General features: G+C 43.3%; 1 protein-coding gene across 4 annotated transcripts in view; it reads right to left on the bottom strand.

Moving 5' to 3' along the window:
- Positions 1-19,049, bottom strand: part of TSPAN9 (tetraspanin 9) — a 290,330-nt gene that overhangs the window by 58,986 nt on the left and 212,295 nt on the right. The window lies entirely within an intron of this gene.

Genomic DNA, 19,049 nt, shown 5'->3' with positions numbered 1-19,049 from the left:
TACTGTTGCTGCTGGTGGCAGCGCCCTTGATCATAACTCCATTGGTATTGTGTATGCTGAGGTTGATAAGCGTAGCGCCTTTGCTGGGGGTAAAACTTCTTCCTCCTGTACAGAGGGGTATATATACCCAGGGTCCTAAGCATGGTTCTCGAGTCCTTGCTGGAGTGTAGGACCGAGTCAGTTGAATCTGCGAATAACTTCTCTTTATCAAATGGAAGGTCTACGATTTTTGTTTGTAGATCTCTGGGAATGCCGGACGTCTGGAGCCACGATTCCCTACGCATTACCACTGCGGTGGCTGTGGAGCATGCTGCCGTGTCTGCCATGTCCAGGGCACTCTGGACTCCTGTTCGTGACGCCACGTAGCCCTCTTGGACGATCGCTTTTAGCACCGGTTTCTTATCCTCTGGACAGAAATCCATGAGGGAAAGAAGTCTGGAATAATTGTCAAAGTTGTGGTTTGACAGGTGTGCTGCATAATTTGCCATTCTAAGCAGAAAGGTAGAGGAGGAATAGACATTCCTACTGAACATATCTAATTTCCTCGCATCTTTTTCTGATCCTCCTGATTTATATTGGGGTGTCTTGGATCTCTGCGGTGATGATTCGACTACCAGGGAATTTGGTTGGGGGTGGCTAAACAGGAATTCCATGCCCTTGGCTGGAACAAAGTATTTCTTACTCGCCCTCTTATTTGTGGGAGGGGTAGTGGCTGTGGTCTGCCATATGTTGGTGGCTGACTCCATAATTGTTTCATCTCGTGGGATAGCGATCTTAGATGAAACCGGAGGTCTTAAATTTTTCAGGAGTTTATGATGTTTCTCCTGCACCTCCGCTATGTGAATGTCCTGTGTTTGTGCTACTCTCTTGAATAGTTCTTGGAATTGCCTAAGGTCGTCCGGGGGGCGAAATATCCCTGGGGACAATCCCCTCATGTGGGGAGGACAAAGAGGCGTTGCTATACCTCCCCTAATTCCTCCGATTCCTGGATTTGTTCATATGCTTGCCCTTTTGAGGATTCAGAGGGGAGGTTCAGGGCCCGTGGACCAACATCCGCCTGGGAAGGCTGTGTCCTTCTCACGGAGTGAGACTGTTTGAAGGGGTGTTGGCGAGGTGTCGGTGGGGATCTACCCCTGGACCTGGACCCCCTGTGCCGGTGTTCAGTATGGTAGGGACAGCCATAACAGCAGGAGCAAGGGCCTGGTGATGGGGATCTAGACCATGATCGGAAAACGTATGCATGGGGTCTAGACGAGCGTGACCTCTGTGATGACGCTGATAGCGGTGGGGATGCTCTGTGATAGTATTCATAGGGGTCCCTACTGGGGATTGGTGAAGGCTGTCTGAGCCAGGGGGGTGGTGGCTGAAGGAACGGGGATGGAGGTCTGAAGCAGGCCATTGGAGCTGCTGCCCGGTGTATTTCGGCGGGGGAGCTAGGCGATAGTAGCAACACGGTGGCCTCCGGGGACGGGCTGCGGTGCCGTGTTTTGGCCTTTGCTTTTCCCCGCACCTGTGGAGCAGGTGCCGCCCTCTCCCGTGCCGGGGACCGCAGCGCCATTATGGGTGCCGCGCTTGGTGCCCCTGTGCACGGCGCCACGCGGATAGCTTCCTCCAGCACCATTGGGTCCTGTGCCGGGCACCCCTGTTCCGGCGCCGTCAGTGCCCCAGGGCTTGGTGCCGTGGGAGTTAGTGTCGCCAATGCCGGCGCCTGTGGCGCCCCTGGTGCCGACTGCTTAATGGTCAGAAGGCCGGCGCAGCTGCTTGCGCTATGGTCATCCCGCTTTGAGCAGCCCATGGGTCAGAGCCCTGTGCTCCGCTCGTCCTGCTCGCAGGTGTTACCGGCAAGGATCGAGCTGGAGAAAGCTTCCTTTTCTTTTGTACAGAGGAGGTTAGGGAAGCCGCCTTCCTCTTGTGCGATCCTGAGGGCCCCTCCTTATGGGGCTTCTCCGACGGTTCAGGTTGGAGGGCTTTATCAAATAAAATCATCTTCAGCTTTTATCTCCCTGTCCTTTCTGGCTCTGGCCGTGAGCTTGCAGCAGTGAGGACACTTTTGTGGAACGTGGGTCTCCCCGAGGCAACGAATGCACTCACTATGCCCATTTGAGGCAGATATGGCCTCGCGGCATGACACACATTCCTTAAACCCCGGTGAGGACAACTCGGCCCGGGCGTTTAGTCTTTGAATGTTAATAGGGCACTTAACAGCTCATCAGTCCTGGCAAAAAGACAACGTTCGCAGCTTTTAGGATAGCAGACCGCTTAAGGCAGCCGCCTCCGTTCTTCTCTTTCTCCCCCTTTTTTTTTTTTTTTAACTATATCTACATTTAACAAAACAACTTTAACAATGCTAACTAAACTATCAAAGTTATAACTATTAACAAGATTAACAAAATTAAGAGAGAGTTTTATCTTTCTCAGGTGTTGGAGCTGGTGTAGAATCCATCTGCAGCCGTTGGCGGTTGAGAAGGAACTGGCAGGGACTGGATCGCGCATGTGACTGAAGGTGTGTGAAGGAACAGTGCGCATCAGCGCATGTGCGACCCAGCGGAGACTGCTAAAGATTACCGATCTGCTGCGCCAGGGCAAGCCCGACACCTACTGTGGAGCACCCACAGGGACCACTCGAAGAAGAACTGTATTTGTTGTTTGTGCAACAGTGTTACATTATTGACCTATATCTAATCTGTGATCCACTATAACCACCTAGATCCTTTACTACAGTACTCCTTTTTAGGCCGTAATGCCCAAATTTGTATTTTTGCAATTGATTATTTCTTCCTATAGCATAGTACTTTGCACTTCTCCTTACTGAATTTAATCGTATTTATTTCAAACCATTTCTCCAGTTTGTCGAGATCATTTTGAATTCTAACACTGTTTCTGAAATCACCTGCAACTCTTCAGTTTGGTATTGTCCCCTAACTTTACAAGTGCCGTTTTCCAAATCATTTATGAAGACATTTAAGAGGACTGGACCAGGACAGATCCTTGCAGGAATCCACTCCATAAGCCCTTCCAGCTTGACTGCAAGCCACAGATGATTACTTCTGAGTACAGTTCTTCACCAAGGTGTGCAACCACTTTATAGTACATTCACATAGGCTATATTTCCCTTGGGTGCTTCAGAGCGATTATATGAGACAGTATAAAAAGCCTTACTAAAAAAAATTATGACATCTCCTGCTTCCACATCTCCACAAAGCTTGTTACCCTGTCAAAGGATAGTAAAGTAGAACCTCAGAGTTAGGGACATCTCTGGAATAGAGGTTGTCAGCAAATCTGAAATGTTCATAATATTCATACAGCCGAACAAAACACAGTTTGGGCTCCAGATCTGGCAGCTGACACTTGAGGACAGGTTACAGCAGCAGCTAAATCCCTGCTCAGGCTGGTGTAAGTGTGCAAAGCTTGCATCCCTCCCAGTGTGTGTGTATGCATGCATACGTGAAAACAGTGTGTCCCCCTCGGGGGGGAGGGGAAGGTGAAAGCAATGCAGACCCCAGCGTTGTTTCTGCTCTGTTGGCTTCAGCTGGCTTGCTGTAAATGACTGTCCCAAGGAGGTCTGGGGAGGGAACAGGCAGCCCAGATATGCCTACTTTTAAGAACCAATACTGGCACTATATTATTCCCTCTATCACCTACTTTAAAAAAAAAAAAAAGACTTAATTAACAACCAGTTAAGATTGCCAACTGTGAAGTCCATCTGTACAAGCCATTAAAAGCCAGGAAATATCCAGTTAAAAGAGCCTTAAACATGCCCTAATACTCACACATCACATTACAGTTCATGGTGATAAACTCTACCTCTCCACCAGTTAATTCCCAAACACTTTCAAACCAGTAAAAATCAAATGAAATACACATCAGATATCCAGAACAAACACTGTAATGCCAAAAGTAATGTTGACCTCCGTAATGTTAACATATATGTACTACATACAGCTGAACACTTGTCAAGCATATGTGGTGGTATCTGTATTTGTGGGAAAAGCAAATGACAGTTCAGCATTACAAGGTAAGTAATTGGGCAGAAGTAAGTTTTAAAACATCCACTATTTGTTCCTGAGTATCTGGGCCAGTTCTGGGATTTTCCCGAGCTGCAGATGATTCTCCCTTCTTTACTTACCCCCTTTGCACCTCAGTGTTCTGATATTATTGTGAAGAGTGTGGCATAAATGCTTCTTCTTCTTCTTCATCATCATCAACAACCATGATGATGATGAAACATTTATGCCACACTCTTCCCAATAATATTTAACTGGATCATTCTAAATATTAAGAGTGGAAAAGGTACTTGTATGGTAGTAATGAGGATAAGATAGAAGCCGTGTCTACATGTGCACGCTACTTCGAAGTAGCGGCACTAACTTCAAAATAGCGCCTGTCACGGCTACACGTGTTGGGCGCTATTTCGATGTTAACATCGACGTTAGGCGGCAAGACGTCGAAGCCGCTAACCCCATGAGGGGATGGGAATAGTGCCCTACTTCGATGTTCAACGTCGAAGTAGGGACCGTGTAGTCTTTGCGCGTCCTGCAACTTCGAAATTGCGGGGTCCGCCATGGCGGCCATCAGCTATGGGGTTGAGAGACACTCTCTCTCCAGCCCCTGCGGGGCTCTACGGTCACCGTGGGCAGCAGCCCTTAGCCCAGGGCTTCTGGCTGTTGCTGCTGCAGCTGGGGATCCATGCTGCATGCACAGGGTCTGCAAGCAGTTGTCGGCTCTGTGGATCTTGTGTTGTTTAGTGCATGTGTGTCTGGGAGGGGCCCTTTAAGGGAGCAACTTGCTGTTGAGTCCGCCCTGTGACCCTGTCTGCAGCTGTGCCTGGCACCCTTATTTCGATGTGTGCTACTTTGGCGTGTAGACGTTCCCTCACAGCGCCTATTTCGATGTGGTGCTGTGCAACATCGAAGTTGAACATCGACGTTGCCAGCCCTGGAGGACGTGTAGATGTTATTCATCGAAATAGGCTACTTCGATGTAGGGTTCACGCGTAGACGTAGCCAGAGAGAGCAAAAATCTCTGTGACACACACCAGAACTCTTTACTGGAGGAGAATGTGTTGCCCAGAAATTTCTGCTGGGGTCCATGCCAACATTTTCAAGAGGCAATTCTCCAAATAAGTCTTGCCTATACAGTCCCTTTTGCTGAAGGTCTGTGGATGAATTTTGATAAAATTTAGGCTCCCTGTCTTTTTTGCCTCTCTGCAAATATTAAATTACAGAAGCCAGAGTACCAACAAACACAAGTATTCAAACACAGCCATCACATTTTATTTTACTCAGGCAGAGGACACTGGCTGAGAAAGTACAATGAAATAAGGGAGCCTACCTGCATTAACATTCACTTAAGTTAGGAGACAGCTTCTCTTGCTTTTTGTCTTTTTCCTTCGTCCATCTTTTCCTAAACCCCCACCCTCACGTTAACTCCATGCAACTCCACCCCATTTTCTTCCTGCCCATATACAGTCATTTCTGTGTAAGTGTTCCTCTATCCTCTTTCACTGAGAAACTGGCATCTCTTTCCCTCTACTTTTTCGTTCCATTTGCCCCCTATATACACCTGCCTTCTCTTTCCATGTTATGTTGCCTTTCCTCTGCCCCCCTTCTGCTCTCCACTGTGTCCCCTTGGCTTCCCACACTCATCTCTCTGGCCTCTCGCACTTGCCATATTCCATTTCTTCTTGTTGGTTTCTTCATCAGAAGTTTCTAATATCAGAATCTCTCTAATGCTTCTTCCCCCTTTTCACTTCGCCCTGTGCAAGGGACCTACTTCTCCTGTTGAAGATGATGGAATGGGAGATTCCCTTTTTCTCAGGCTCCCCAATTGCTTCCTCAAGCCCTCAAAAAGGGATATGTCATCATGCTCTGAAGGTGCAAGAGAAGACTCTTTTTCTCCTGTCTCCGGAGGTCTGGCGCTGCCCTTCATGAGGCTGAGATGGGAGAGTAGGTCTAACCTCCAGGAGCTGTACTGGGCAGGAAGTCTATGGAGAAAAATAGGAGTACAGAAAATCCCCAATTTACGATTGGAATGTGTTCCAAAACTGCATTGGTAAGTTGGTCGTTTGGATCTCAGAACGTATTTTCCCATAGAAACAATGTTCTAAATGGTGGGTAGGTTGCCATGGGCTAGCTCACAAAAGCCTATTTAACTGCAGCTGGAATACTGCATATTCGCAATGAACTACGGTAGAAAATAACACTGTTGCAATACTAGTAATTAAACAAAACAAGAAAATTGAGTCAAATAGTTTTTTATTTAACTCTGAATGCTGGTTGATGCTTGAGGAAAAGCAGGTTTAATTAGAGGAAGATGAGGATGTAGGTGCAGATTCTGAAGGGAACTTCTGGGGATCCCCTGGCTGAAGGGCTAGATTAGGAGGTTACAAACAGGGGATGGGGCTGAGGGCTGCATGAGCTCGTGCTGAGCTTGCAGGGGACTGGGGATGGGCATAGAGGCTGCCAGAGCCTGTGCTAAGCCCATAGGTGGAGGGGGAAGGGCAGCCAGGGAATAGGCTAGCTGCAGTCCTCTGGCACTCACTGTGCGCACTGCCACCTGCGTCTCTTGCCTGCCTGCTCCTCTGAGGCTGCAGGTGAACATTCCTACCTACGAATGTTCATAACTTGGGGAGTGCCTGTACCATCACTTGTGACTTTTCACCAAACTGGGCTAGGGTTTTTAGTAGATTTTACAGGACGCACTTGCTTAAAATCCATGAAACTTATGTCTCCAATGTCTTAGCTGTTCTTTTTGGTTTTCCTTCTTTTTCCTCTTGGTTATCTTTTCTGCATGTCTTTGCCACTGCCTAATTTTCCATGTTTATTACTTACAAACAAACATCTAGCTTGTTTTCATCATGTTTATCTGTCCACACTCTGGGAAAACTCATTTTCTAAATCCAGCTTTCTTTAACAGCTTGGTTCCTCATCCACAAGTTTCTCTTCTCTATTCTGGGCGACCACGTTCCTTAGCTTCCATCTCTCCCACTTGTCAAGCTTTTCTTCTCTTTGCTAAGTTATGTCACTCTGACTTTCTATCCCTTCCGTGTTCCTCTTTCCCTCAGATTGTCTTTCAGCTTTCCCAGTCCTTCACCTGCTTTATAATTAAATGTATTTATTTTTTAAATCCTCTGCCCTAGCCTTATTTGTGCTGGAAGGACAGGGGACAACATGCCAGCTGCTAGACAGATTCAAACTAGAAGAGGAGTGGAACAATCTCACTTCGTGCCACAGTCAAAATAGCAGTGTCAGATGAATATCACATGCAGATTCACTCAGCTACAAAGAACAAGGAAGGATATTTCCATAAAAAGCTTGGACTGAAGTATCAAAGTCAAAATACACTTAACTATGGGACTACATCAGTACCCCTTCCCTCCCAAGCCCCACAGCCCAACTGCAAAGTTAAAACAACACTGCCAAATTATTAGCATCTTCCAACTCGTTTTGGATCTGCTTGCAATGAAGCTGCAGTTCTGCTTTTACTTATCTTTATCCATCCCCTGGAAAAGTAACCAACTAAGCCACTACAAAACTTTCCAGTTCTTCAAGATTTATATCTTCAGTTCATTCACCTAAGTAAAGGGAAAGATCTTTCTCTCTCTTGCCCAAACCAAAATTTTATTCTGGATGCTCTCTCTCAAAATGGTTTATCTGCTGGCAGCCACTGTCATATACAAACTATCAAAGTCCTCCCTCACTCAACAAATGATGTCTAATTTCTCCAAACTTTTACTCATGTGAGTAGAGAGGCCTGCTCATGTAATGCTGTACAACTTATATATTGCAACAAGGACAAAATTCAAATATGAAAATATAGAAATTCTACAAATGTAAAAACTGAATGTACTTGTATGTAAATTATTAATACTACACTTGTATGTGTATTAGTAAATTATAAGGCCTTTCACCTGGTGTCATTTATGTTGCTGCTATTAAATAATTGAGCCTAATCAAAAACTGCAGCATAAAAGCTGTGTTGGAGCTTAGCCGTGGAATGAGACAGGAGGGAGGGAGAAGGTGTTTTAGAATTGAAATGAAAATTCCATTAAACCCTTATTCACAAATAGAAAATTCTGCAGAACGCTTTGGCTGGTAGTGGCAGTTTGAGAAGTGTGTGTTATGTTTGTGTTAGATCAAAAGAACAGCAAACTGCGAAAATAAACATAACTTCAACATTCAGTAAACAAAGTAGCCAGAAAGTATTTAATATGATACTAATCTGCTTCATTTAAACAGTGTTGGTGGAAGAAATAATAAGGCAGTTTGATAATTTATCTATTTAAAGTGACAATTCTACTTTAAAATGAGTTGTGAAATGCTTTGCTAGAATCGAGACACAAATGGTTTGATCCTGAACCATGGTGACCGTGCATAAAATACCCTTTAAGTCAGGGGTTGTAAGAGGTGTTCACCATATCTCAGATCATACGTTTACACTTTGTGATGGCCTTTCAGAATTTTTGTTTTGCTAGGCCCCTTCACCAACCACAGGCAGGCTAGACAGGGTACCTTCTTCATGACTCTCAGTGTCAGAGTTTTCAGCCCAGAGCGCCAGGGAGCAATTTCCCTTAACAGAGTTTAAAATAGAAATATGAAACTTGCCCAGATGATTTGAAACTATTGGCAGATGGGGGAAATATTTCTGGATCTGCCTCTCGTAACGTTTGGCAGGGAGTGTGACTAGAGAACAGCTGACTTTTACTGCAATGACATTATTAATTCTAGCTTTCTTGCCAAATGGAGCGCCATAATTGAGCCTCTGCAATATCCCCTTCATTAAGTAGTTCATGCAGGCCGGTTAAACTGATCATACAGTAAGTAATGTATCTGCCCATGCCTACCGAAAAGGTCAACATGAGTCCAGCCAAGCTTTCAGCTGACTGGCCCTTATATAGTAGCTCCTTTCAAAGAGAGTTTGGCAATCAGGAGGCATCATGTTCTATCTACCTCATCAGAGTTAGTTTCAGGGCCATGCTTGACATTCTTGCCAAATTTTTGAGAAACTGCCATCATCATGTAACGGTCGGTTTGGGCCTACTGACTTACTGATTACAGTCTGGATACAACTAAGTTGCAAAAAATTATCTGCAGGCTGACACATCTTTGCTTTGGACAACTTCTAGTAAAAATGTTGTTTTAGTCAGGGTCAGCTGAAGTAGTGCAAATTCACATATACGTTTGCAAAACTATACGTTCAGTACCAAGGGACCTGGGAATGGCTGAATAAATCTTAGCTTGTTAAGCATACAAGTCAAGAAATGTAAACACTGAGAAGGTACACCTTTAAGGGTTTACTAATCTGTGGTCCATTTCTGCAGTCACTTCACCCACAGGAATTGAATGGATCTAGCCACAAGAGTAAAATGTTTACAAAGTGAAATCTTTGACAGAACATGGAAATGTTCCCCTTCCCAAAATGGTCACATTAATCCACACATGTCAACTCACTCATTCAGTTCCATATACTTTGGCCCTTCTTCTCCCCTCTACTGTCCAATTCCTGGCGTTTGTCTCTCTTCTCCCACCCCCCAAGCCCAAGTTCCTGGTGGCTCTACCCAGCTGCTTAGAAGGTAATCCAGGGATTCTACCCAGCTAGTCCTCTACCAGGAAAGTAGAGGCAGAGTGAAAGACAGCTCAGATGATGCTTCCCCTTGGGCAGTAAACACTCCTGCAGGACTCTCTACATTTTGTGGGCCTGTGAGCAGTGCTGTCTCTGCCAAGGTGGGATTTTACGCCCTGTGACAGGTTGTACCAATCCTATACTGGGCCAGCCTGGCCAGACCAATCACTGTAGGTCCAGGTGACACAGAAAATGAGCAGCCCATGGCAGTCTGGGGGGCTGAGGAAGATGGACATGTGCTGCTGACTCCTGTGACTCCCCACATTGCTGTATCCACTGACCCATCATATGCTGCCAATGATCTGCCAACTACAGAAAGTGACAGGGACACCGAGCTGCTGCCAGCAAAGGAGATGCCCATGATGTACTTTGTGGTAGAAAGTGACCCAGGGAATGCAGTAGACTCCGAGGTTTAACCCTTAAGGGGCAGTGTCCCACCTTCACAGAGGTCCCAAGTCCTCCATGTGGTAATTACCTGATCCTACAGGAAGTCTCCAGGACTGAGTGACAGGGTGTACCAACCCCACACTGGGCCAACGGTGGTGACCCTGCTCAGTGCACAGGATTCCCTCGTGATATGTACATGCTTTGTTTTCCAGCACGCTACATCTCCTGGTGAGTTCCAGCATTAACAGTTATATGTCACACACCGTTAGTTGTTGTAAGAACTGTACAACCCCATTAAAGTCTCAAAGAAGCTTAGTGAAACAAAACAACCTGTTAAACAACAGAGTTGGGACCAGTGCTCCCTATAAGCTGAGCACTTGGGCAGTCTCCAGGAGAAATTCAAATGCTGCCCAGCCGATGAGCAGAGCACCCACAGCCAGCAACATGTGTTTCTATTGGTGGTGCTCATCCAAACATGCCTCAGTGCTCATAACAAAATTTATTCTGCGAATGGATGGAAACAAAATTAGAGGACATATTAGTTGGGACAATGATATTTCAACCTGATCCCACTGGAGTTAGTGGAAAAACTCTTGTAGACTTCATTTGGCTTTGGATCAGGTCCATAACAATCTTATTGGACATCCTGGGCTGAAGAAAACATCTAAGCATTTTTCCAGCGGTTTCTACGCTAACCAGTGGTGTATACTCAGTATTATCTCTTGTCAGAACTAAAAACTGTATGGCTTTATCTAGACTTGCCCCCAACTTCAAAGGTGGCATATTACTAATGAAGTGCTGCAGTGGAGTAAAGGGACTTCGAAGTAGCACGGGCATTTCAAAGTACCCATGGCTGCACGCAAGCCGGCACTTCAAAGTTTTGCACTGCAGCACTTCATTAGTAATCTCCCAACACCCAAATTACCATGCCCCCCTCGAAGTTGGAGTCTAGTCTAGACACAGCCTACTGGTTTTAATGTCTACCACTGGGCTTGCAAAACAAACCAGCAGTCATGTACCATTTTAAAGACTAACAAATTGCAAAAGCAGAGACTGCTGCAATGGGGACCATCCTGTTTCATCTCATTCTACAACTTTATCCTGCTCTACTCATTAAGACTTTTTTTACAGAATTACATTCAAATATTTTGTGATAACATGACACTATGTTCAAATTGATGCATGGCTGTTGCTCATGTTCTGCAGATTAGTTCAAGTACCCATGTGTGCAACGGGCTTAACTTGTCTATCATAATGATTAAAATTAAAGTTGCAACAGGAATTAATATCAAATGGAAAATGGAGCACAGCAAAGTGCATTATGCAATAGCCAGGACACAATGCATCCAGGCTGCTGGGAGTGCTGAGACATTTGCTACTGATACTCCTCCAGAACGGAAAATTGCTCCACAAGGAATGATAATCCACCATCTTCTTTCGGGGTGGAGATGGAAAGGCTACCTACATGGAACAACTGATGAAAGCAAAGAACGTAATTCTTGTTTGGCAATTGTTGGCCTGCTTTTGTATCAATCCTGTGTGGACTTCTCATGTCGCAAGTCCTGTGATATGCATGAAACACAGTGCTGGATGGGGGTAAGTGGGAGTGCTAAACGAACGTAAGAGTATGCTTTATGGAGACTGCCACAATACCCTTCAATTCTGGATCTGAAGTTCCCCTAAAGGCATGTCATGGACATGAATAATGGGTCAAGAGAGATGGAAGCTGTTAAACTAATGTTTCTGGAAAGGAAATGAAAAACAGTAGTTCAGAGGCTGGATATTCCCTAATGCTGAATTAAGTCACCCTCTTACTGCTTAGTCATAGCTTCTCTAAACTAGCACAGACTCAAGGCTAGCTCCTGTCACTAGCATAGGCACATGGAGGCTCCATCTGCACATTGCCCTCTTGACCGCAGCCGCCACCCCCACCGCTCCCCTTGTTTGTGGTTCCCGGAAAATCACCACTATGGATAGTCCAGCATGGCCGCCTCCATCTATGCGACAATGGACATACATGCTCACTAAAGTTATGCTGCCAGACCACCAAAAAGGTGCAAGATTTTAACATCTACTGCTTCCACACCTTAGATATTAAAGTAAGGGTCAAGTATTGCACCAGGAGTCAATGGACACAGGTTTTATTTCTGCCTCTGCCACTGATCTTCTGTCAGATTTTTGATCATTCAGTTCACCTCCCTAGATTTCAGATTCACTGTCTGTGAAACAAGCACAGTAATACTCATCCAGCTTTGTAAAGGGCTTTGAGACTACCAGGTGAAACATACTATGGTTACTACCGCTGAGATCTTTGTCTCGCAGTTTATTTCACACACAAGATGACTGACCCATTTTCTTCTTGGGACACTGCAGTAAAAACGGAATCATTTGGCTTGAAAACTCCCACTTGTTACTAAAACTAACCCTAGGAAGAAACCATTTAGTCTTCCATTGAGTGAGGCAGTTTTCTCTAACACAGGCCTCAAGAAATCCTGATTCTAGCTGTCTGGAGGACATCATCGGTCCTCACAACTTTCCTCTAACTTAAAATGTATCAGGAGTGAAGATGTAGAGCTACACTTGCCACAAAGGAACAGGGCACCCACATAAACTCTGGTTTAAATACTGCTGACTCAATAGTGTAAGAATGCAATTCTCCTTGATTCTAATCCCCTGAAGAGAAGAAATACATTACATAGTAGTGTTCTAAGTGTGCTCAAAGGATCTTTATGGAATATTGTAAGATGCTTCCTGAATTATACACAGATAAATCCTCTGCATACAGAGTCAAAATCACATGCTTCATTCTGCGGAACTGTTCTGTTTATACTTAAGGGAGAACAAGAGGGATGTCTCCTCTCAGCTAGGAATTAGCACAGCCTGCTGGTTTTCACTGAAATTGCATTCAAAGAGATTATACTTTTCCTTCTATTTTTTAAAAATTCTTCTTAGCCTTTTCCTTGAATAAACCTTTGTTTTCAGACTGTTTTGCGCATGACCAAATAAACCTTATTAACTACTGAGAGCACAAAGGCCTCAATCCAGACTGGTGCCTGCTGTGGTAGACACTTACCAAAAGGGCTGGCTCTGTCCCAAAGAGCTTACAGTCCCACCTTCTGCTTCTTAATTCATTTCCCTTTTCTTAAAATTAAAAATCTTAATTTATACATTACTGCTCTTAGGGAATGTAGCCAAAATTTGGAGAATAGCATCACCTTACGAAAGAAGACTGATCCAGCAGTTACTGAATGAGATTTTTACATTCCTGGAGTCTATGCCTAATTCATCTACTGACACACCGAGTGACACTGGGTTGGTCAGGTCACTTCCCTCTTTACCTGGATACACTACTCTTTGCCTACTTCACACTCACACCTGGGGTGAAAAGGTCCTATCATAAAGCACAAAGGATTTTATTAATCGCTATACCATTCAGCTAGATTCATTCATGGCCCCATAAGCCTTTCTGGTAACAGACCTATGGGACCATGAACTAATCTAGCTGGGTGGTATAATTTTGAATATGCACATATACAGCAGCCTTTATTCAGGGGGAATAAACAGTACATTGAAGATGACAGTATCACTGATATTTTTTCCAAAACCTGGTAGAGAAGCAGGGATATCTTACAAACAGCTGTCTCAACAAGTGTGGTGTGACTGCTAAAAAATCAAATAGCATAATTTGATTAAAACAAATCCCCATTTTGCTGCAGTAATAACTTGTGCCCCCCATGTCCTTTAAATCAAATGCTTTCTGCTATAGCCTTATGGGATCGAGTCTGGAAAATACTCTGTGATCACTCCACCTTCACTTCTCCTCAACCAATGAAGGATTTTTATAGAGGTTATTTTCCAGTGGTTTCTCTAATTCAGTTTTAGCTGACCCATGCAATCTAATTTCCACTATTTTCCTTGTGATTACTGTTTAAGAAGAAAAAAAAAAAAGGAAAGAACTAAAAATGATCTATCAACATCAAACTTCAGTTAGAGCAGTTAATATCATGTAAAACTTCACTGCAGCATGAAACCTGCAAGTAGATAAATATTTCAAGAGCCATCTAGCGAAAATGAAATATGCTAGGAGGTGTACAGTAACGTTTTATTGTTTTGTTTCTTACAAGAATTGGATCTGTCCAAGTACATTTATGAGGAGGTAGCTCAGGATTAATTTCCAGACAAATGAATCCTTCCTCAATGACAAGTAGTAAATGGGAAGCCTATCACTGTAGCAGAAATTTACAGAGGCTATTTGCTCATTAAATCCGAAGAAGTTTTCAGAGCAGAATGGTTTCGTAGTAGATTTCCTAACACTCTTTGGAAGAAGCAGCCCCAATATTAGAGGACACCTAAGTATTCTTTTCATAAAAGTGGCAATGGTTCCTATCTAACTATAATGCAGTAATTTCACTGATTCCGAAAAATCCTATACGCCTTCAATAATGCTCTTGTTAGAAAAAGGCCAGTGACTTTAATAAATACAGATTGTAAATCACTTTGCAAAAGGTATTATCTTTCAGATTAAATTAAGGTTTGGCTCAACTAATCCACAGAGATCAGATAGGTTTTGCGCAGAGGGAGGCTTGTAGCAGGACATTTTAGGAAGGTATTATGTTTAAATCCATTATCCTAAATATATTTCTGAGCCAGCCTTTATGAACTCGTTGCTACAAAGATGCATTTCGTTGCAAAGAACATCTACCTATGCCTGTGGCATGTTTCTTGGTCAGGAGGATAAGGTATATAAATGACAGAAATACTACAACAGTTGTTGTTCATATCTATCTTTATATCCTCTTAAAGAATGAGGACTGGAAGGGAAGCTGACCCTTGGTCTCATCAACACTGTTAGCTGTTGAGCCTTTGACACTAACTATGGATCAAAGGGACTTTATGGGTTCACGGCAAAAGGGGATCTGAGCATAAACAAAATGCCTAAATATAAAGGATGAAATCTTGACCCCATTGAAGTTAATAAGAAAATGGTTTGATCCAAGAGGTTTTATTCTCAGGGTCTACAGCTGCACGTAGGTAGCCATGTGTGTAACATTACTCATGTTGAAGACTTATTTAAATTAATGGGACAATTCACATGAGTACAATTACTTACATGCATAAATGTTTGTATTATACAAATACTGCAAGGAAATATGATCAAATGATTAAATTCAGATTTTCTGGTTACCACACCAACATCTAAAGAAATGGGTACAGACCTTGAAAATGATCACCTAGCTCCTTGGCTAAGTATTATTTTAAGGGATTCCTCTGAAGTTTGAACTCAGAACCACCCCAGACTCTGGACCTTTCTTATTTAAATGCTCAGAACCTTAAAACTTAAGAGCTTTGCACGCTGCATGTGTATAAATCTCTCGTCTGTTGATCTGAGACATTAAAAAATAATCAAGTGTGAAGGTCATATGTACTGAGCTGCATCTTACTGTATGTGTTTCCTATGCAATTCAAATTAATACCATATATAGTGTAAACTGACAAATAATTTTGAATTATTCAAACAGAATATATTTTAAATATAAAATCAAGAATTATATGGGACTAGCTACTGTTTGCCACCTTTTTTTCTTTTTATGTCAGATAAGCTAAATATGGATTTTGGACCCTAATTTTAGGTCCCAACATCAGAAAATTTTTGGCCATCTGTCTTCTTTCAGACTGTAAAGTTTAGTGATCTGAACAAACTAAATTTCCCCTTTCATCATTTGAAAAAAGGAACAGTCAAGAAAAGAATCATGACCTAATGACCACTTAGCTTGACAATAATTTAGACAAAAATCAAAGTTATACACTACCTTTTTAGTACTACAACTAAAAACTCAGGAAAAATGAAAGCAGCTAAAAATAGGCACTTAACGATACGCTATCATGCCAAAAGATGTTGGATCACTCACCCATGTAATGTGGGTTTGCAATAACATGGGTGTTTACTGGAACACTGAAGCAATTTCAAGCATTTTTAGAGTACAAAACTTTGCCAGATACTACCCCTGCTGTGTTAAATATGTTGTCAGTATGAAGTACATCTCCTAGTGAGACATAAGAGAAAATGATCATTTAGTCAAAGTCATATGGGTATGTAACAAGAAAGTAGAAAAGGCTAATCCCATCCCCACAACCAAGAGACTTGACAGAACAGGCCAGCAGCTGTTTGTTTTCATGAAGGTACAAAGAAAAACAGAAGAAAACACCATTGAACTGATCAGGTTTGAGCCTTCTGGAACTTCCCAGTAGTACAATCAAAGAGTGTGATAGGCAATGCAGAAACCTGTGCGATAGGTAGCAAGGACAATGTAAGAGCCCCAGGCCAAACTCTTACAAACAAGACAATATGTTCTCCCTTTCTCTCTGTCACACACAGGCAACCTGCTGTTATCATTCTGCCAGCCCATGGGGACACACACTGTGGAATAACTTGTAAATGATTTACACAAACTGAATAAATAAATAATAGCAATACTAATGTACTGAATCAAATTAAAACAAGTTAAAACAATAAAAGATGAGACTTCAGTGGCAAGGCCAGATTGAGTTAATGGGAAGCAGATGAGCAAAACGTGGCCCATGTGTGGAACAATTTTGCAATCAATCCCAAAGTAGCAGGGTCCCACCACTGAAAATATAAATATTGGACTGAGATGAAGGGGAAAAGGGAAAATCCACCAGAGGGGACTAATCTAACTAAGACCAGGGTAGGACAGCATTGCAGAGCCAATGTAATTGCTCACTTAGCCAGACAATGTTTTAGGCTGAAAGGTTTCCACTGCTGCCAAGATTGCCAAAAAGTCCACTGCGGGGGGAGGAGGAGAGAAGAGAAAAAGAAAATGCTTCCCCAGTATCGACGCAAGAAAGGTACTAGAATGGAGAGATTTTCTGACCACGCTCCACGTGCTGTACAGCACCTGGACATTACCCCTACCTGGTCGGATCTGCTTGCTTTATGGCTGCTTTGCATGATGTGGTGATGCCAAGAGGCCTTAGCAGACTTGACAAGAGAGCTCTTTTTCCACCAACAGGAAGGGGAATGAACACATTCTCCTGAGCCATCTGCAAAATGTCCAGGACTGTTTGTGGCCCCTACTGAATTTTCATTAACAATGCAGTATCTCTGGTGCAGCTCAGTCAATGAAGAGAACCGCAGAAAGAGTAATAACTGCATCTCATTCACAGTATGAATATTATTGATAACATTTTACTAAATTAAATTACCTTCTCCATTAAAATTCTCCAATTGCTTTTATTAGGTGATTCACAAATATAACAAAAGAGAGAAGTAACGATGTTTGAATGCTTGTAGCTCAAGCTTTGCTCTCAGGGCTTACATTACCAGCACGCCGAGCCTGTAATCCACACTTGTTTACTCTCCGTAATTCCATCACACAGTGCTTTTGCAAATGCAGGATGACCATGCCTCTAAATTAAAGCATGTCCCAGTTTTCAGGACCTGTTCCAGCACCCTGGGTGCTTCTACAAAAATGGTGTTTTGTTACTGTTTCTGCAAACCCTGAAGAATATGGACACCTGAAAGATTCAACAGGCATCCTAGCTGGTGAAATTAATGGCCAATGCCAGCTGTCCCAGAGGGAATGAACAGAACAGGTCATCAGTAAATGATCCCGCTTCTGTTGCCTGTTTCCAATTTCTGGCAAACGGAGCCTATGGGCACCATCCCTGCCCCATGAAGTTTCTCAGTGAAATAGCCTTTTCTGCCAGAGTTCTCAAGTCAGCCCATCCCAACACCTAGAATGGAGGATGCTAAGGAAAAGGAGGAGGATTGGAAACCCTTGTCCTTTACCCTTTCCACTCTGGAGACACCATATGCCCAAGACCTAACTGACTCCCTCAGTGGTGTGTTTGGTGCATGTGTGTTCCACCCAGGCCAGAGAGTCATTCCAGGTACTTTCCCTACTCAGAATGCCTGCTCACTCTTCTAACTTTAAAAATGGCAAGAGCAAAGTCACAATGAGAAACCACAGTGGCAATTATCAGTGGGTAGCAATTCAGTAGGTTAGTATGGAAAAGAACATTAGCAAGCAACTAGATAAATGGTTGTTACCTTTTGGGGCAAGTGTGAAATAAATGATAGTAAATTTCTGAAGTGTTTAGGTACCTCTCATATTTAAGTCTGAAGCAACTTATCTGCTGGTCCACAGTGCACAGAACACAGACTTCACATATCTTACTCAACATTGGTATTATGAGCAGGCCGCCTTCAGAACCAAGGCCTTGTAGTTCTTGACACTACTCAAAGGCAAACATCACCCTGTCTCTGACTCACCAGAACTTCAATTGAGGTCAATGGGAGCTGCAGATATTAAGATCCTCTGAAAATCAAACTAAACAAGAATTTGGCTGGGATACTCATTACCCTGGACTGTTTAAACATCAGACACAGTCAGGGCTTTGGTTTTTAAAGTTCATCATAAAGACAGTCCCTCCAGGCTGCTCAACAACATACTGCCACTTTGCGTCAATAATAAATGGAAAAACTAGCTACTTAGTGAACGCTTCATGCAATGCCTGAGTTTTCCCTTCAAGGTCTCCCATACATAAACTCACCTAGCTTGACCCTGCTTAGCTATGCTGTACAATGAAAAGGAATTCAGACAAGCTCTTACTTTTCTTTACGCATTGGACTGTCCCCCCACCAATTCATTACATACAGGACAGAAAGACATCAAATGGCATCGGATCTTTTAGAGAGTAACGACCTGGGCTGCATTTGAAATTGACCCTCTATCAAGTGTGAGATATTTTGTCCCACAATCCCACAAGCTTTTCAAACCAAAAAGCAGTGAAGTAGCACTTTAAAGACTAGCAAAATAATTTATTAGGTGAGCTTTCGTGGGACAGACCCACTTCTTCAGACCATAGCCAGACCAGAACAGACTCAATATTTAGGGCTCAAAGAACCAAAAACGGCAATCAAGGCTGACAAATCGGAAAAAAAAATATCAAGATGAGCAAACCAGAGAGTAGAGGGGCAGAAGGGGGAGGGGTAGTCAAGAACTAGATTAAGCCAAGTA

Source organism: Carettochelys insculpta, chromosome 1 (assembly GCF_033958435.1).
Source record: "Carettochelys insculpta isolate YL-2023 chromosome 1, ASM3395843v1, whole genome shotgun sequence".
Classification (NCBI taxonomy): Eukaryota; Metazoa; Chordata; order Testudines; family Carettochelyidae; genus Carettochelys; species Carettochelys insculpta.
Note: the sequence above shows the minus strand (reverse complement) of the source record. Positions and strands in the feature narration are given on the sequence as shown.